Source organism: Candoia aspera, chromosome 1, assembly GCF_035149785.1.
Source record: "Candoia aspera isolate rCanAsp1 chromosome 1, rCanAsp1.hap2, whole genome shotgun sequence".
In the NCBI taxonomy this organism is placed as follows: Eukaryota; Metazoa; Chordata; class Lepidosauria; order Squamata; family Boidae; genus Candoia; species Candoia aspera.
This window is the reverse complement of record NC_086153.1, coordinates 58,405,039-58,426,368: the sequence shown is the minus strand read 5'-3', so window position 1 is coordinate 58,426,368 and position 21,330 is coordinate 58,405,039.

Below are 21,330 nucleotides of genomic sequence, written 5' to 3'. Positions count from 1 at the left end.
TTGCAGAGATTTTAACTCCAGCCTTGGATTCCTCAAGCCCAGCTTGTTGCATGATGTGTTCTGCGTACAAGTTGAATAGGTAGGGTGAGAGTATACAGCCCTACTGTACTCCTTTCCCAATCTTAAACCAGTCTGTTGTTCCGTGGTCTGTTCTTACTGTTGCTACTTGGTCGTTATACAGATTCTTCAGGAGGCATACAAGATGACTTGGTATCCCCATACCACTAAGAACTTGCCACAATTTGTTATGGTCCACACAGTCAAAGGCTTTAGAATAGTCAATAAAAGAGAAATAGATGTTTTTTCTGAAACTCCCTGGCTGTTTCCATTATCCAGCAGATATTGGCAATTTGGTCCCTAGTCCCTCTGCCTTTTCTAAACCCAGCTTGTACATCTGGCAATTCTTGCTCCATGAATTGCTGAAGTCTACCTTGCAGGATCTTGAGCATTACCTTACTGGCATCCCAGCTGAACTGTTCAAAATCTTGCAAGATGATGCTGTCAAGGTAATGCATGCTATATGCCAGCAAATTTGGAAAACACAAGAATGGCCATCAGATTGCAAAAAAACAACTTATATCCCCATACCAAAAAAGGGAAACACTAAAGAATGTTCAGACTATCGAACAGTGGCACTCATTTCACATGCCAGTAAGGTAATGCTCAAGATCCTGCAAGGTAGACTTCAGCAATTCATGGAGCAAGAATTGCCAGATGTACAAGCTGGGTTTAGAAAAGGCAGAGGGACTAGGGACCAAATTGCCAATATCTGCTGGATAATGGAAACAGCCAGGGAGTTTCAGAAAAAACATCTATTTCTCTTTTATTGACTATTCTAAAGCCTTTGACTGTGTGGACCATAACAAATTGTGGCAAGTTCTTAGTGGTATGGGGATACCAAGTCATCTTGTATGCCTCCTGAAGAATCTGTATAACGACCAAGTAGCAACAGTAAGAACAGACCACGGAACAACAGACTGGTTTAAGATTGGGAAAGGAGTATGGCAGGGCTGTATACTCTCACACTACCTATTCAACTTGTACGAAGAACACATCATGTGACATGCTGGGCTTGAGGAATCCAAGGCTGGAGTTAAAGTCTCTGCAAGAAACATTAACAATCTCAGATATGCAGATGATACCACTTTGATGGCTGAAAGCGAAGAGGAACTGAGGAGCCTTATGATGAAGGTGAAACATGAAAGTGCAAAAGCTGGCTTACAGCTAAACCTCAAAAGAACCAAGATTATGGCAACCAGCTTGATTGATAACTGGCAAATAGAGGGAGAAAACGTAGAGGCAGTGAAAGACTTTGTATTTCTAGGTGCAAAGATTACTGCAGATGCTGACCACAGTCAGGAAATCAGAAGATGCTTAATCCTTGGGAGAAGAGCCATGACAAATCTCGATAAAATAGTTAAGAGCAGAGACATCACACTGACAACAAAGGTCCGCATAGTTAAAGCAATGGTGCTCCCCGTAGTAACATATGGCTGCGAGAGCTGGACCATAAGGAAGGCTGAGAGAAGGAAGATTGATGCTTTTGAACTGTGGTGTTGGAGGAAAATTCTGAGAGTGCCTTGGACTGCAAGAAGATCAAACCAGTCCATCCTCCAGGAAATAAAGCCAGACTGCTCACTTGAGGGAATGATATTCAAGGCAAAACTGAAATACTTTGGCCACATAATGAGAAGACAGGACACCCTGGAGAAGATGCTGATGCTAGGGAGAGCGGAGGACAAAAGGAAGAGTGGCCGACCATGGGCAAGGTGGATGGATGATATTCTAGAGGTGATGGACTTGTCCCTGGGGGAGCTGGGGGTGTTGACAACCAACAGGAAGCTCTGGCGTGGGCTGGTCCATGAAGTCACGCAGAGTTGGAAATGACTAAATGAATAAACAACAACATAACAAGTATAAAGTTGGGAAGTCACTTCTTTATATATTTCTTTTCTTTTTCTTTACTATATTTTTATTTTTGTTCGTTTTATTTTTTCTTTTCTTTTCTATTTCTCTTTCTCTTTTTTTCCTTTTTTCTTTCTTTTCTGCACCTTTTACTTTTTCTTTTTATTCTTTTAGGGTTGTTTAGTTTGTATTAGTTTTTACTCTTCATGTGCAGATGGCGAGGACTTGTGGGTTGGTTGCAGCTTACGGGCCAGGAATTCACTAAGTTACGGTGCTTCAGAGGCCTGATACATCCTTACCATACAAACTAGATCACAACTATAACACTAATCATTCAAACTCATCTTGAGACTATCCTGAAATAAACTTTTCCTTCAATTACCAAAGAGAGACAGAGACAGAGACAGCGAGATTTGAATCAGGCATTTCCAGATAATGAAAAGAAATCAAGTTATCTGAAGTGAGTAAAGATCAAGATTGTTAAAAGTAAAAGGAAGGCATATAAAGTTAGTTTATTTGATCAAAGTTAAAATAAATATTTTGTTATCCCTGGTACCCTTTACAGACTTTTGCTGATCAGTACTGAAATGAGGAGGTTTTAAGGATTTGTTTATAGATAACAGATGGGATATGGGAAGAAGAGATAATTTGTTTTATTTTAAGAGGAGGTGATAAGTTACTAACATTATTTATACTTGTGATGAAAGGGGAATTAACTTCTTTAGATGTTTCTTTTCTTTCTCTTTACTATATTCTTATTTTTTCTTTTCTATTTTCTTTTTTCTGTACTGTCTATTTTTTTCTTTTTATTCTTTTTTTTAGTTTGTATTAGTTTTTTATCACTGTCAGTGTAATTTATAATAAGTTTACTATTAAAAGAAAAAGGCTTGAAAGCTTTTACATTTCAAGTTCTTTCCATTCTGCTGGAAGGTAAGGTTTCTTTTAAATAGACAAACTGAATGACATTTTCACTTGTCTTGAGTCAGGAATAAGCCAGGATATGATTTGCAATTTCCATAATTAAATAGAGAAGCTGTAAAGAGTAAACACAGGTGGAGCCCAGGCTATCTCTTCTATAAGGAAGGATTAAGGTAGAGGAAATAATGGATACCAACAAGTAGAGAGCCCTGAGTTCAGCAAGATGACAGAGTTATCAAGTGCAGGAGCATCCATGGGGTGGGTGAGGGTTAAAAATATCTAGATGGTGGCCCAACAACGCAATCAATTCTCTGCTCCTTTTTACAGAGATCCTGCTGACTGAGTGGCATTTCCAAAGCTGCTACTTTTCAGTGATATGTCTTCGGGGAGGCTGGGCCCAAGGAAATTCAAGTGACATTGGCTGGAAAGGCTACATCTGAGACTGGGGGCAACAGAGTGATTCCTGATAGTGTAACTTTGAGTTACACAATAATACAAGCAAAGCACACACAGAGAGAGGGGGGGGGGGGATGAAAGAGAGAGGCTTCTACTGTTGACTCCTGAAATTTTCCTGGCATACTCCTGGCATATTCCAGGGCCATAGGAAATAACATGTGGATGAGCATATACCAGAAGGAAATAAAGTAAATCACAACCAGGCATAACAATACAGAAGACAGATATACAGGAAGGACTTATGAACTGTCTGCTTGCAGAAAAAGTGTCCATCTCCACTAGTCCCTCATTTTATTATAGTTGCTGATGAACAGGGCAGGATACAGGTAATTATGCCCTTTTTGATCTCATCTAGTGGTCCATAATAAACTCCTCTGAACATGGCAATTGCCGTTAGCTGCCACGGCAACCATCCCCCGATAAAGCTCTAAATTCATATAATATTCTAAAATGCCATCTAAGATACTGCTTATTATGTGGAGTTGAGATCATTTAAACTTTGGGGAGAAGGTGTTTGTTTTTGCATGCATGATTGTTTGTGTGTATATGCAGCAGGGGTGTGGAATCTATTTTGACTTGAACCAAAAGGCCTCTAAATTCATTGTAGAACAGGTAGCAACAGGGCCATCCAACTCAGGCCCATAGCATATGATGCTCTTGCATGGAGATTGTCGTTCTACACACGTTCCAACTTCATTTTGCCCTCCTTTTCCTGAAAAGCTGCTTTTGGAGATTGGACTTTATCCAGAGAGGCAAATAATCAGCACAAGGGACTGCAGCTAGAAAAACTAAAATCCCTCCTGCTTGTACATGGTGTTCTTTGCACCCCAGCCTTTATGCTAGGCAGTGCTGTTTCAAGGTTTTGGAAGCCCTTCCTGCTGGAAATGTGAATTTGGCTGCTCATCACAGTCCTGGTGCTCATTAATTTAGTTTCAAGATATTGGCATTTCCCTAATAGAAGCTTTCCTCTGCCTCCATACATGCTTCTGGCTTACTTCTCAGGCATCCCTTTATGTCACAAAGACCTAGCAATGCTGCATTCCATTTTCTCCCTCTCTCTCAGATGCTTCAGGTTCTAATTGAGTTTTGTTCAGATTGTCTAATCTGAGAAGCCATTTTCTAGCAATACTTAACCTGTGAATAATATTCAGAGAAGAAAACATTGTGCTGGCAATGCTAATTGAACATCTATACAGAGCGTCTTGGCTAATAAAACATTCAATTGAATTGGACTGAATTCAATTTTTAAAGTTTAAGGATAATCACAAGTGAGGATGGGAAGACAAAAAAAGCCAGGGGAGATATAAAGAAATGGGAATAAGTGAAAGTGATAATTTTACATCATTATCATCACCACCACCACCACCACCACCACCACCACCACCTATGAAAGCAAGCGACTAAACCTGAGTCCATTTAACTGGCTCATTTGCTCCTATACACTAACAGAATATCATACAGTTATCAAAGTGAGATGCTCAAACTCTGACATTGATTGGTTTTAATCATTTTACTACATGCATTCACTTTAATTATCAGCCAGTTGTCCAATGGTTAACTAATGAAAGCAAATCTTGATAGATCAGCTGTTAAACAATATAGATAAGCACTGATAATCTAAAGTAGTGGTCAACAATTTCTTCATGCCTTGGATACCATCACTTTTGCCCCCTGAACAAAATTTGAACCAAAACTCAGGAGATCATTGAATCATACAATATTTGGGTGATTTCATCCTTAGAAAGCTTGCAAAATCTCATGTGAGAATGCCCAAATCTCATTAGCTTTCTCCATACATGGTTTATGTAAAATAATTGTATATGTTTGTGTGGAGAATCTCAAAAGTTTTGTGTCATCCACTCAAGATAATTGTTTTTATGCTTGTTTTTTCCTGTTTACGACACACTTTTCTCAGTTTTCTCAGTTTCTTAAATCATCAATTTATTAATACGACAGTGTCTGAAGAACATTTTACTGCTCTTATCTGTTGGATTTTCACATTCAGACAAAAATCTGATTTTCTGTAATGTAAGCCCTTTTGGTTCACAATATGGAATGGGTTTTGTACTTCCTCAGTGTGACCCCTCTTCAAATATTGAAAATTGTTATCATCTATCCCTCAATCTTGACTTTTCTAAGCTAAACAATCTTTCTGCATATACTGAGTTTCACATTCCTCTGATCATCCTCCCTCCCCTTATTTCATTTGTCTAATCCTTCTTATAACTGCACATAGTACTTGATATCAGGTCAGATCATGCCCTGGTGACCTTGAGATTCTCTTTTGCCACCCCCCTCCACAGGGAGACTGGACCCATTCGATTGGTCCAACCCCAGAGATTGATGAACTCTGTTGGGTGTTATACCCAAGGATCTGCTGCATGGTCCAGTGGAGGCCCTGGCTGCTGCCTCAAATAGGGAGGTGGCTGGGGCCTTGGACAGGATTGTCCCTGTGCAACCTCTCTTGTCCCATTGAACCCGACACTCCCTGTGGTTTACAGAGGAGCGGAGGGTTCTGAAGAGGATTAAGAGATGTCTAGAGCACCGCTGGAAGAAGACAAAGACCGAATCCGACCAAACACAAGCTAGAGCCACTGTTAAGGTCTACCATGTGGCAGTAAGAGGGGTGAAACGTCAGTATTTCTCCACTCTTATTGCATCCTCAGAATGCCACCCAGTGGCCCTGTTCAAGATCACCCAATCCCTTTTGGGGAAAGGAGGTTTGGAAATCTACCTACAGGGCCATGCTGAGGAGTTTTATGGGTATCTGCAGGATAAAATTGCTCAGATTCGTTCCAAGTTGGAACGACTCTAAGCATGAGGCATGGTATGTGGAGATGTCTGGGGAATGTACTTACCCAGTTATCTGGGAACAGTTTGATCCTGTTGGGCCCGAGGAAGTGGACAAGATCCTCCCGACTGTAAATGCCACCACTTGCCAGTTAGATCCATGTCCATCCTGGGCTGGTGAAGGCAGCTTGGGAGGTGATGTGTGGTTGGGTCCAGATGATGGTAAATACATCCTTGAGAGAGGGGGTATTTCCGGCAGCCTTTAAGGAAGGGCTGATGTGCCCTCTCCTCAAGAAACCATTGCTGGACCCGAGCATACTGGACAAATTTCATCCAGTCTCCCACCTCCCTTTTTTGGGGTGGGTGGTTGAGAAAGTGGTGGCAATGCAGCTCCAGAGAATCTTGGATGAAACAAATTATCTGGACCATTTTCAGTCTGGTTTCAGGCCTGGATATGGGATGGAAACAGCACTGGTCTCACTTATGGATGATCTCTGGCAGGAGCAGGATGGGGGCAGTGCATCCATCCTGGCTCTTCTTGACCTCTCAGTGGCTTTTGATACCATCGACCATGGTATCCTTTTGGGGTAATTCAGGGAGTTGCAGGTAGGTGGCATGGTTCTGTGCTGGCTGACTTCCTTCCTCCAGGGCTGGTCCCAATCAGTGTTGATAGGGAGTAAGAGATCCGGCCTGTGGCCCCTCCTGTATGGGGTACCACAGAGTTTGGTACTCTCTCCGCTCCTTTTTAATATCTACATGAAACCGCTGGGTGAGATCATCTGTCACCATGGGATGAGGTATCATCAATATGCTGATGATACTCAATTATACATCTCCATCCCAGGTGAAGTAAGTGATGCTGTGACCACCCTCCCTAGGTGTCTGGGGGCTGTGGGGGTCTGGATGGGGAACAACAGGCTTCAGCTGAACCCTGGTAAGGCAGAGTGGCTGTGGGTTAATGGCCTCTCAGTATCTCGGAATTTGCCATCTTTTTAGCTCTGGATGGGGTTGCACTGCCCCAGACAGACCCGGTGCATAACTTGGGGGTCCTCTTGGACTCACTACTCCTGCTCAAAGAGCAGGCGGCAGTCATGGCCAGGAGTGCCTTTGCTCAACTTCATGTTATGTGCCAGTTACACCCTTTCCTGGATTGAGAGGCCCTTCGAATGGTCACTCATGCCCTGGTCATCTCCCCTATAGACTATTGTAATGGGCTCTACATGGGGCTATCCTTGAAGAGTATCCAGAAGTATAGCTGGTCCAGATTGTGGCCATATGGGCAATTCTTGGTGCTCCAAGAACAGCACATGTAACATCTATGCTGCGCAAGCTGCATTGGGTTCCAGTCTGCTTCTGGGTTCAATTCAAGGTGTTGGTTACTACCTTTAAAGCCCTACATGGCATGGGGCCAGGCTACCTGAGGGACCATCTCATTCCCATTACATCGACCCACCCCACCCGGTCATGCAGAGGGGGCATGTTATGGACCCCATCTGTAAGAGAATTCCATCTGGTGGGGTCTTGGAAGCATGCCTTCTCTGCAGCAGCTCCTGCCCTCTGGAACATTCTTCCCCTGGAGGTGAGGCAAGCCCCCTCTCTCCTAGACTTCTGTAAAAAACTGAAGACTTGGTTTTGCCATTGTGCCTGGGGTGGGGAAGGGAATAGTCATTCTTGGGGATGGCTGGTATCCTAGAACAGCCCCTTACATATTCACAGACTGAAGTAGAATCTTACTGCTATCTGGATTTTATTGCATTTTATATTTTTATCTCCTATTTATATGTGACATATTATTTATTGGTTGGAATGAAACTAGTTCTTCACATGTTTATGAAAGAATTATAATTCTTTTGTGTGTCTTTTATTTTTGCAAAATATCACACTACTGACACATACAGGTGATCCTGGCTTAATGACCACTTGTTCAGCAACTGTTTGAACTTTGACAGCACTGAACAAGTGGTATTTACAACCGGTAATCATACTTATGTCAGTTGTGGTGTCCCCACAATCACAATATTGTGATCCAGGCGCTCAGTGCCTGGCTCACAATTACCACATCACAGCATCCTGCAGTCATGTGATCACCATTTGTGACCTTCTTTGCTGGCTTCCTACAAGCAAAGTCAACGGGGAAGCCGGCAGGAGGTCATAAATGGCGACCATGTGGCATCCTCACTTAATGACTTGCAGTGATTTGCTTAACAATGCCAACTGGAAGTGCCAGAATTTCCATTGCTAAGAGGTGCAGTAACATGATGTCATGCTTTACAACTGTGTCACCTAGCAACAGAAATTCCAGTCCCAATTACCGTTGTTAAGTAAGGACTACCTGTAGTCAGTTGAGATTAACTACAATTTCCCTTACTTTAAGATTTGCATTGTCTCAGAAACCCATTCTTTAACTGGTTCAGTCCAATTTTTATAAACCAGTTGTTAATCCAAGTTCTGAGTGCATGGGACAACAATCTGGTATCTTTCATGGCCAATGAGAAGGAATCATCCATCCACGATCGCTTTGGAGTCAGGCAGCTTCTGAATATAATGAACAGATTTATTGAAAAGGAGAATGAAATTAGGTTACACAAAGCTTAGCAACCAAATATGCATGTTTTAGTACCCAATTCTTTGGTTTAGTTTGGTCTGGTATGTGAAGGATTAGCTGGCGGGGTGCACCCAATTGTGAGATTGTACAATATTTTAGCTTAAAGAGAAAATCTCACAATCTTCGAGGAGGCTCTTTTGTGTACCCAAAAATCACTGACCAAGGATGAGTCCCAGAGGAGAATATGGCTGAGGGATTTGACTTCCCTTATGTTATTTGGAGGACTCTGAATAGGTTGAGGGTTGGAGTGCCTAAGTGTAAGACTAATACGCTCAAATGGGGATGGCTGACAGATAATAACATGCTGTGTGGATGTGGAGAGATACAGAACTCGGCCCACCTGCTGACCTGCCGATTATTACCAATAGTGTGCACTGAAAATGGCTTGTTTTGGGCCAATGACAAAGCCAAGAAGGTGGTGTCATATTGGCAGCTTAAAGTTTGATCTGGATACGAAAGAAAAGTACCCAATTTCCATCTACATTTGTTAGGATGGAGTTTTCTGGATCCTCCCATTAGGTATCTGTTGATGAACTAGAGAGGTGGTTACCCATTCTTGATCAAGGAAGAATGCAGACATTTTGTGCTTATAATATTTTGCAAGTCACCCTTTTGGAGTGCATGGGTGCCACTGGCTCCCTCTCCTATTGTTCAGTTGCCCACTCCTTACCTCTCAGGAACTGATTGTTGTCTAATTTAGATAACATCCCTAATCATCTCACCATGCAACTGATATCTCAATGGTATCTCAAATAGATGATTGATAGACAGACAGACAGACAGACAGACACACACACACACACACACACACACACACACACACAGAGTATTTATTTAATTTGCATTCAGCCAAAAAGCTTGCAGTGATGTCAACATGCTCTTATCACACCAGCTTGAAGCTTCTGCATCAAGAAAGGTTCTGCTTGCAGCTGGTCAATTGCTGCTTTAGAGCTACTTTAAAAATCAATTGTTTCTGGCTTAGAGAAACTATCTTCCATCTGATACCTACATGGCTATGTCAATCAAACAAATGAATATTATGGCAAATGCCATTCTTAAATAGTTTACCTCCAGTGATGCTTTCTGTCAGACAAACCTTACACCCACACACCCACAAACAAAGAGTTAGATATACACACAGGCACACTAATGCATGTACACATGCATATACAAATTACATTTCCTTTTTTTTACACAGTGACTTTGATAACAATGCAGCAACTGGGAAAAGCACACAAGCTCAATTATATTCAGCCTTTCACATCATATCCTCCTTTCTTCTGAAGTGCTGAGATCAACTAGATGGAAGAAAAAAATATTTAAAACAGTACCATGTCTGATTTTTTATAGATCTTTACAGACAGCATCACCATGATCAACATTTAGATTCACATTCATTTCATAAGAACAGTTCACTCTTCCAGACTTCCAAGAAAAATGGGTGTACCTATTTACTGTAAATTGAACAATCGATTGGCATTTAGTCCATGGGTCACAAACTGACTTAAAAGAGGTTACACCCATAATATTGGAGTGACAAAGAAAAAAAAAAGCATCATTTGAGAAGAGAATATAAAAATGACTGGCAATGGGTGCCTGGGTGGAAAATTTAACATCCAGGGAAATTTGATATAGCAAATTCTGGATACAAACAATTTTAAAGTTTGTGAGAGAATAAATTTTAAAACAGGATTTCATGATGAATGTTTACATTAAAAGTGAACACTTTAGTTCACTTTAATGTAAACATTCAAAATGCTCAAAACCATAGGATTTTTTCATTATAAACATATTGTTGAATTGCTAACCAAGTAAAATAGGCCTAAGATACTAAGAGACTGATACTAAGATCTTCTCCACATTGCCCAGTTGCCTCATTGCCAGAATAGGTTGGCAACTGTTTCTGGGGGTTAGAAACAGACAATAGTACTCTTGATGGATCCCCTGCTCCCCATCGAAGTGACCTCATGGTGTGTTTTTCTGCTGTACTTCCAAAGTATATTTTCCCTAGGTTCTGAGAAACCCATTATACCTTAGGCAGCCTCAAGTATTTTTGTCTCTTTCAGATAGAGTCCATTGGAGATGGGTGGCCAATAATTTTAAATAAATAAATAAATAAGCAAGCAAACAAACAAACATGTCTGTTTGTTGCAGGCTAACCTCAGCAGTTCACTAGCTATTTCACAGGGGCAGGAAGGTTGCTCCAACTGAGTCAATGGTTACCATGCTATCTAATATCTTTTAAAGCTACCTTCACCAAGAATGCTGTATTAGCATAATAGCTATTACTCTTGCCTTGGAAACAGAAAACATCTGGTGTGAAACCTGGCAGATTGTTTTTTTTTTCAAGTTACCTTTTTTTTCCCCAGAACTTCCTTGTTTTCTCTATGCGTTTTTAAAAAAGGTCCAGTGGAACCCTGTTTCATTGTTCATTAGAATGGAAAAATCATGAAACAAGGTACTGCTGGACTTATTTTTAAAAAGCACAGGAAAAAGTAGGAACCTCAGAAAAGAAAAAAATAGTAGTTAAAAATGTTACTTCTAGATTTTGACATCAATTCTCTATTTACAAGGCAAAAATTACAGCCATTGGGTTGTTACAGTATTCTTAGAATTGATTGATTATGTGCCATCAAGTCCTTTTTGACTCCTAGCAACCACATAGATAGATTTTCTCTATGACCATCTCTACCTAACCTGGTCTTTCAGGTCGTCCAATGGTGCACTCATCGCCACTGTAACTGAGTCCACCCACCTTGCTGCTGGTCATCCTCTCCTTCTCTTTCCTTTCACCTTTCCCAGCATTAGAACCTTCTCCAGAGAACTAGGTCTTTGCATAATGAAGTAGGAGAATTTGAGCCTGATCATTTGTGCCTCAAGTGAGAACTCTGTGTTGATTTGTACAAGGATCCATTTGTTGGTTTTCTTGGCTGTCCACAGTATTTTCAGAGGTCTTCTCCAACTACATTAGAATGGAATAGGGCAGTAAGAAAGGTTTTTCTTAAGCTGCTTGTTCTGCCTGCATGTATGTGTATTTTGATGCTTTAATTTTGCATATATCAATTCAATTTTTGTCTATATACACATAGAGTATAAAAGTATATGTATCCAGGAAGATGCACCCACAGGAAGAAATTGATTGGCAATTGCATTCCTGAAACAAAAATGTGGAACAGCACAGCAGTAGCAGGATTGTCCAAGGGGAGGATATGATAACCTGCTGACTAGACTGAACACCTTGCAAATTGTTGCCAAAGTATCTCAGTCCAGACAGGATTTTCTTAAACCAGCTTAGAGTCATGCTGGCATAAGCACAGGACAGGAGCAGCTTAAATGGTAAGTGTGGATATACCTTAAGATAGCCCCTTGGTTTGAATATATTTACCTCCATTTCTTTATCAACAAAAATATGGAATGAGTAAGAGCCTTTGATACCTATGTTTGCCTGTAAAAGCAACTTGAGGTAATGTAACTCTTGGTTTACGCCTCCTAGTGTCAATGGTTCTGCCCCTTATAGTTTGAAATTTCCTCACACATTTTGAAAGTTCAGTCTCTTATACTGGGCTTCTTGATAAGGTGCTAACTTTGAAAGCAACAGGACTTATTAAATGTAAATGCTTTGTAGTGTTTCATTTTGTCATAACAGCCTTGTTTTCTTTGGCTGGAAAGAGTAGAAAATAGGACTACTCTAAGCATTTTCTTTTTGATCTATACTTTTGCCTCCTTCCAGAAACCACATAGTGATAAAATAGGAAAAAAAGGGAGGTAAGCAAGCTTCTCCACATTTGTTGTAGTGGCATGAACTCTGATTGAGCCTTCACAGACCTTTTCAAAAGAAAGAAAAGAATAAAAAGCAGCAGGAAGTGAGCATCTGCACCATGTTATTCCTCCCCATTTGATCAGGAGTTTGGTGATTACACACTGCCAGCACACAAGGGTGTTTATCTTGGGGAAGCAGTTGACTGAGTCAAGTGTGTTTGGAAACACAAACAATAGGTTTGACAGAAATAATGATAATGTCACCTGAAGGCCAGTCTCTACAGTGGTGAAAGGCATATGGGGAAGGAACATCAAAAATCCAAGATGGTCACCTCACATGTGAGAAATATAAAAAGAGGGTAGAGCGTCAAGTGGCACCATCTTGACTTTTTTTTTTTTTTACCTTTTCCATGGACTTCCTGACAGTAGCAAGTCTTAACTAAAATCCTGGAATAGAAGAGAGCTTCTAAAAAAAATCAGGCATTATGCAGGAGTAATTCCCCTTTGTTCTCTTCATAATATGCTTTCAATGGAAATTGCTTGTGGCATGGTTTCTGTGTGGCCAAAATGGAGCAATTAGTTGGGATAGTTAGTGGATCTGCTTCTGAAAAGATAGGGAGAAACTCAGCTCATTTGAAAATCTCAGTCATGCTGAGTAGCCTGTGATTATTTTTAAAATCTTATAAAGTTAACATAACATAAGATTTCAGCTTAAACATTAATTTTGCTGATTAGGGAGCAGCTATCCCATTTCTTATCAGTGAACCCTATATTTTACAAATTAGTGGAGGGTGTTTTGTTTTTATATACAGTTGCCATGATTTCAAAGAAAAATAAAGCATTTCTTATTTCAGAACGTCTACTTTTCAACAGAATTCCTGCTTCCAAGGATTTGAAACAAAGAACAAGTGCACAGCCATGTATAACTGGAGCAGAGGAAACATGGATGGAAGGACTAGAGATGTGGGACTAAATGAAAATCCAGTTTGTAACAGAGCTATGTATATTTGTGTTTTATTCATTTCATCCAATTTCTAAGTGAGTTTTAAAAGTAACATACTGTTTGGAAAATGGGGTGCAATTTTCTACAATGCAATTTCTGTGTAATTGTATATTTGTGTTTGTGTGTGTGTGTGTGTTTAGATACACACATAAATACATACCACAATAATACTTTTTTCAACTTGCTGTTCCTACAATATTTTGTTTTTTTTTAAGTATGTTGTTTACACAACTTGCCCAGTATTCATTTATTTTATATATTTATCTAATCCTAACCCTAATGTGTCTGTGTCTGTCTGTGTATCATTCCCCAATATTTGCTGAATTTGTATGCTGGTTTGTATGAATTTGACAGGTACTTTTTTTTTTTGCTGCTATCTGTACTACTTCAAAAACCGTAATATCTTTTACACTGCTGAAGAGGACATGTTCCTGTTCTCTGAGACTGAGGGAAAATATAGCTGTATATATCATTAAATGTATTACATGAAGATCAGCTTTAAAATTAAAAAAAAAATATGCTCCATTGAGCAAGACTGGAATGCAGGGGTTTTTTAATAGGGTTAATAGAGCTAGCCCAAATATTCTACCATGGAACATTCATGAAATGTTCTGATTTCTTACTGGAAGGCTCTTCTATATATATTACTATATTTAGTAGGCCATGCAAATTGAAATAGAACTTCAGTTTGAGGAGGTCTGGTCATAACACCCCTTCAAAATGAAGGGCCAAAGCCTGGGTCAAAGCACTGGATCAGTTGAAAGAATAAAAGAGTCTTTTGCACATCTGGCCAATTAAAGTAACTGGATCCCCTTTGATGCTTCCAATCAAATCATAAAAGCAGAGTGAACTTTTTCAAACCTGAATCACTGCTTCAAATCAGATCACTCTGATAATTCGATCCGAAGCAATGCTTTGAATAGAATTGCAACCGCACACTTGAATAAAAGCTAGCTTTCTCTGCAAATAAATTCTCTTTCCAATGGGTGAATCATTTTAGATTTGCTGAGAATACAGAAACAGATTACTTTTTGTCTGATCTTCCTCTGCATGAAGGGATGGATATTATTCTGTATCATCAGTCATTATATTCTTCTAGAACATCTCAGACTCATGGTCATTGCCTTATGGAGCCCCTCATGGCTCTATATTATTCCATATACTCTACTTCCAAAGAAAAAATTCTTGAGGAGGTTATTGAGAGGGTTTTTTTTTGTTTTTTTTAATGTATCCTTATCTTTTTTTGAACTGATACCAAATGTTGCCTAAATGCAGAGAGGGAAAGGATGTAACAAACAAATTAATGATTACTTTAGACATTGTGACTGGGGAAAAACCTATTATAGATGGAATAGTACTTCCTTTGAAAGATTCAACATCTTTCCTGGAGAAGGTATTTAGACACAGCTGGTAAAAGCTGCAATGACATCAGCATATAATTGGGTGTGACCCAAATGGCATACTTGTGTCATATTTTTCTACAACACAAAATGATGCAGGTACATTATGTGCCATTTCAGTTTTCATTGTCTCTGCAGTTGACAATGGATGCATTTTAATCAGCTTCATCTGGCACTTCTTTTGTAGAGACAGTGCTGTAATAGTGGATGCTTTAATTACCTCCTCCTTAGAGAACTGTAATTCCTTCTTTCTGGGGCTGCCATTTAAAGTTGTTTAAAAAGTACAACAGCCTTGAACCAACTACACTGGCTGCCCATTTGTGTGAGAGTTAGTTGTTCCACCCTTAGAACAAACAAACTGATGATACATCTAACCATCTCCAAAACAAGAGACAGATGGAAGCCAGGTTCCCACCCGAAGAAGAGTGCCATTAAGCCTGTGCGGGCAGGGGGAAAAAAAGTGCAAAAAATGAACACTGACTTTACTATATAAATATATCTCATTTTTGGCACATAACAATTGCTAGAATTGCTCATTTGATTGCTACTGTTTTGTTTTGTTGTTTTTTTTTAAAAAAGTTCCTGGATGTTTGTATGCTGGTCTAACTGGCTCCAGTTTAGCCTGCTGGGCAGAAGCCTGAAAATGTGTTTCTGGGCCCAATTCAAGATGGTGGGGTTCATTTATAAAACCCTAAACACTTTGGCATCAAAAAATGCCTCCTCCAAATGATTCTGCCCATAATATCTTTAATTAAAGACCATGTTTTTTGTCTTTCTAGCCCCCCTCCCCCACATATATACACACACAAGCAGTTTAGGTTCACCAGTATACAATCAATTGCATAGACAATAAATAGATAACCCACATGCATATTTATGAGTATAGAAAATGTGGTTGTCTATATATAGTTACAGAGGTGTGGCAATATCAGGATCTGAACATGGACCTTTCTATATGTAAAATGAGTGTGGGGAGAAACAACCTACCCACAATTGCTTGCCTGAGGCTACCTAATGAGTTTCTGGCTAAGGTGAGACTGAATCAACTACTTTTCAGCTCACTGCTCATACAATTTGCCATAACACTACTTTGGATGTGAACTTATTTGTTTTTAAGACATACCAGTGATGAAGACAAGCCTTTCCAAATTGGTTATTATATCAGAGTATAATTATAGACCTGGAAAGATTGAAAAGATGATTACAACAGGGAATATTTAATTGTCATTAATTAGTCAATGTTCACCCAACAACTAGAGAGAGAGGTATGAAAACTCCCACCTAAAATATGACCAAGCGCAGATGTGTGATAGAAAATAAGTTGTAAGAGCCAAATAAGATTTTAAAAAGTTTTACTTCATATTTTCCTATGAACAGGGAATAATATATTGGATGGAAGAAAGCTGAGAGGAAGAGACTCCTTGAATACTTTACAGCAAGTAGGAGATTTCTATGAAGAAAGCAGAGCTGTGCAGTTTGATTGGATGAGTTGATTCAGAGGAGATTCAATTGAATCACCTCTTTGAATCAATTTCTGACCTAAGATTGAACCAAATATCACTTCAGAAAGATTCTGAAGTTTCAGTGGATTTTCTGCCTTCATAGACTGTCAAACTTTATTGCACAGTTTTCCATATATGGGCAAAGCTAAGGGAGGAGGGCTGAGTGGTGTTCTGGGTTCTCTGACACTGGTATGAGCAGCCAGCCAATGAATGTTATCACTTCTGCAAACTTTACCTACAGTATTAGAGTGCTGGGAGAGAGCATGCTATGCTGTTTGTGCCTCTTACTCTTCAACTAGAATTTGTTTAGGCAAGTTTGATTAGAGGGAGTGGGAGAAAGAAAACTTCAGATATTTGAATTGCGAGAGTAGGTCTGAGACAGTGTGTTTCCTATTATGATATATTACATCATATTGTTGCATATAAAATAGATATCATAATGTAATGTATTCATAATAGTATCACATATAACTTCCTGGAGATGGCTAACTTTGCCAACAAGCCAAGAGTTTACATTTAGTAAAAGTTTGGTTTTAAAACTGTATTTTGAGAGTTTGCATTTTTCAACTGGAGCAATGCCCTTTCTGTATTGGTCAGCACAACCTGTCTGTTTGCTGACCAACTTCAGGGTAGTTGTGCTTCTCATCTCTGCTACCCCTGCTTTAAGAACAGAGCAGGGAAAAATACTTCAAAATGTTGTGGTGAAACCTTTGATGTTATCTCACTTTAATTTTGCAAGATTTAATATCCTCTAAAGGGTCTACTATTGCAACTATTTTAATCATATTCTGCCAAAAAATAAAGCAATTTCAGGCATTTGATGCTTCACTATTATAGCCCATAGCTTATAGCCTATTGTCACATATTGAATCTCAGATAATGAATTGATCTGAATTACATACTTTTGCTTTTGAGTCTCAAACTTCAGGTTCACATTAATTTGTGCCACCTTCAAATCTCAGGTTTGAATTGGATATTGCTTATTAGCATGCCTATTAAAAAATAGAAGCTAGAGCCAAGTTTTGCCTTCTTTAAGATAACTAATACTTTGGGATCAATGTATAAGTCAATGTATAAGTCATAAACTCTCAGATCCCATGTTCAATCTTGAATGATCATGCTGACTCAAGTTTATGCACCATAACTGATTCTGTAATCATTATAGCATTTACTGTATGTAGGAAGGGATATGTTGAGTTTATCTGCATAGCAATGTTTCCTGTCCTCTAGAGCTCTGTTTTCATCCTTTACCAGTTGTATATACTGCAGGAAATATATCCATTTATCCTGATCTACGTAAATCTACAGAGATAGAGATGGAGATATTGGTCACCTTGATTGCCAAGTATAGTGGATGCTTTAAAAGAATAACTTCAAATTGTTTCAATTACATTTTTAAGCACCAGACCCTGCTTCACTTGCCATCATAATAATTTCAGAAGGAACTAATTCTTAGTCACCACACACTTTCATCACACACTTTTTATTCCTATCTGTGCAAAGAACACAAGTAGTAAAGTCCAAGAGGTAGAATGTAATTCTTATTCTTAATCAGAGTCCTAATATTTAACCCTTTAAGGGACCTATTAGCATTTTTTTGTTCTTGTTGTTAAGTCGCCATCAGTGGTGACTATTTAAAAATTGATTGCAGCCTGGATGATGTTCTTCTTAAAAAGGGGGCTACAGAATTGAAGAAGAGGGTTAGATCTCTTTGTCCTGCTGTCAGGCTTTTAACAAGCCACTAATGATATTAACAGAGGCTATTCTAAACCCATAATGCAGAACATGGTCAATTTTTCACATGTGGATCACGGTAGTGAAGAGGGAAGAACTGGCCTTCCCTCCACAGCAAAATTTCCACGTTTAATAATGCTTAGATATAAGAACATCAGTTCTGGCCAGTTTTAAGCCCCGCGGGATACCAGACAACCTTTTTCCTTAGCAGAGGGGCTGAATGGATATGAAATTTTCCAGGACTGGTGAGACTGGCTGCTTGTGAAGAACCTTTGATAAAGATAAGGAACCTCTACAAACCCACCTGCAAGGCCACAGATATTCATTCCTGAGCGAAATAATTATAATTTGATAATCATGAAAAATCCATTATGGACTGGGAAAATCATTAGTGAAGATATTTTGGGAGTCCTACTGTACTTTGGGAAAGATTTCTAGCACCATCTGCCATTTTAATTGCCTCTGTTTTTTCCTTAAAGCAAGACAATGAAGGTCAGCCCTATAAATGTCACAAATAAAGAACCATTTTCCCCCCAAACACTGGGATAGATCAAGCAATTGTTTTAGCTGGGATGATGTACTTTTTGGTCCCTCTCTGGCCACAAGGGAGGAAAGATTATAATGAGAAGCAGGCTTACTGCTCTTGTCTATATAAAAGTGCATTTATAATTGGTATAGTTTAGTGTCTAAAGGAGGAAAATAATTAAGGATGCTGAATCAAAATCATATATCATCATCATGCAGCAAGATCCTATTTGAAGTAGTCCAATTGTAGCTAAAAAGGGGAGGGAGGAATAAAGGTGAATATAGATGACTTCTCCATTCTCCTTAATCAGTGTCTTCTATAAATTCTTAAATGTGTATCTCTGTATATTATTTTCTTTTTCTTCCTCCCCAAAGGATGAAAACAAATTGCACTCAGAGGCAGATGTCACTCCCATTTGTATAACAAGTTCTCCTCCCACTAGTAGCAAATTATCTACCAAGTGGCAAATGCTCAGAGGAGTGAAATGTTACACAATCTTAAATCTAGCTCCACTTTTATTAAGTACATAGACTTCTGGCATCAGTTTGTGGCATCTGATTATCTTTTTGCATGATTTAGGCTCTGTAGCATGTTCAGTTAATGAAGTGATTATTAAAAAAAATAGAATAAATGAAAGCTCTTGACATAAAAGCATACTGTACTCAACAATTTTTTAATTTATAGATTACTATCTACAATCAACTTGAATCTCAAATATAATATGTTGATTCAGGAAATTAAAGGCTATGAAAACATCTCCATTATTTGTGTTGCAGATGGAAGAGGAAAAGTCCTTTGGGTCAACAGTACACACACACACACACACACAACCCTCATCATATGTAAAGTGTATACAGGTATCTGTTGGTGAGGCAGTTGAATAATAGCAGGTATCCGTTGGTGAGGCAGTTGAATCAGAAATTTAAGGGAAGCTTAAAAGAATAAACAGGCAGAACAACTGTTACATTATATGGACAAAGATAAGTCTTAGGATGGACAAATCAATCTATATCTCACCCATTCAAATGTGGTGCATATTCTTTCATTCATCCATTTCATCCATTTTCTTTCTTTCTTTCTTTCTTTCTTTCTTTCTTTCTTTCTTTCTTTCTTTCTTTCTTTCTTTTTAATAACAGCAAGAAATTCATGTTTATTTTCCTAAATAACTTTCACTGGATTTATTTATTTATTTATTTGTTTGTTTGTTTGTTTATTTATTTATTTATTTATTTATTTATTTATATTTCAGATTTCCATCACTGCCCATCTCCCCCAAAAAGGGGACTCTGGGCGGTTTACAATCAAAGTTAAAACACATAAATTACAATATAAATAATCTATAAAATAAAATAAATATACAGTAGAAAATATAAAATCCAGCAGCGTAGATATTGTTTGTTGGGGAGAGATCTATAAAAGCCACCCCCAAGATGAACTGGTGCCCCTCCCACCCCAAGCGAGGTGGCAGAACCAGGTTTTTAGGTTCTTCTGGAAGTCCGGGAGCGAATGGGCCTGTCTCAGCTCTGGGGGCAGAATGTTCCAGAGGGCGGGTGCCACTGCAGAGAAGTCCCGCCTCCTGGACCTGCCAGGTGGAATTCCTTTAACGGCGGGGTTCATAGCATGCCCTCTTTGCATGACCGGGGTGGGGCGAGCCGATGTTATGTGGATGAGGCGATCCCTCAGGTAACCTGCCCCCATGCCATGTAGGGCTTTAAAGGTCATAACTAACACCTTGAATTGGACCTGGAAGCAAACTGGTACCCAGTGCAGCTCGCGCAGCAGTGGTGTCACATGTGCCGATCTTTGGGCACCAATAACTGCTCACGTGGCTGCATTCTGGACCAGTTGAAGCTTCTGGATACTCTTCAAGGGTAGCCCCATGTACAGCGCATTGCAATAGTCTATGTGGGAGATGACCAGGGCATGAATGATGGTTTGGAGGGCCTCTTGATCCAGGAAAGGGCATAACTGGTGCACAACATGAAGTTGCACAAAGGCCCTTCTGGCCACAACTGCCACCTGCTCGTTGAGCAGGAGTCGTGAGTCCAGGAGGACCCCCAGATTACACACTGGGTCTGAATGGGGCAGTGCAACCCCATCCAGAATTAAAGATGATAACTTCCCAGATACAGAGAAACCATCAACCCACAGCAACTCCATCTTACCAGGGTTCATTTGAAGCCTGTTGTTCCCCTCCAGACCCCCACAGCCCCCAGGCACTTGGAGAGGGCAGCTACCACATCACTTACCTCACCTGGGATGGAGATATATAACTGAGTATCATTGGCATATTGATGATACCTCATCCCATAGTGACAGATGATCTTGCCCAGTGGTTTCATGTAGATGTTGAATAGGAGAGGAGAGAGAACTGAACCCTGTGGCACCTCGCAGTGGAGGTGTCAAGGGGCAGATCTCTCCTCTGCTATCACCACCGATTGGGACTGGCCCTAGAGGAAGGAGGTAAACCAGTGCAAAACTACGCCACCCACCCCCAACTCCCTGAGCCAACCCAAAAGGATACCATGGTTGATGGTATCAAAAGCCACTGAGAGGTCAAGAAGAGCCAGGATGGATGCACTCCCTCCATCCTGCCCTTGCCAGAGATCATCCATAAGTGTGACCAATGCAATCTCTGTCCCATATCCTGGCCTGAAACCTGACTAAAAGAGGTCCAGGTAATCCATTTCCTCCAGAATCCTCTGGAGCTACAATGCAACCACTTTCTCAAC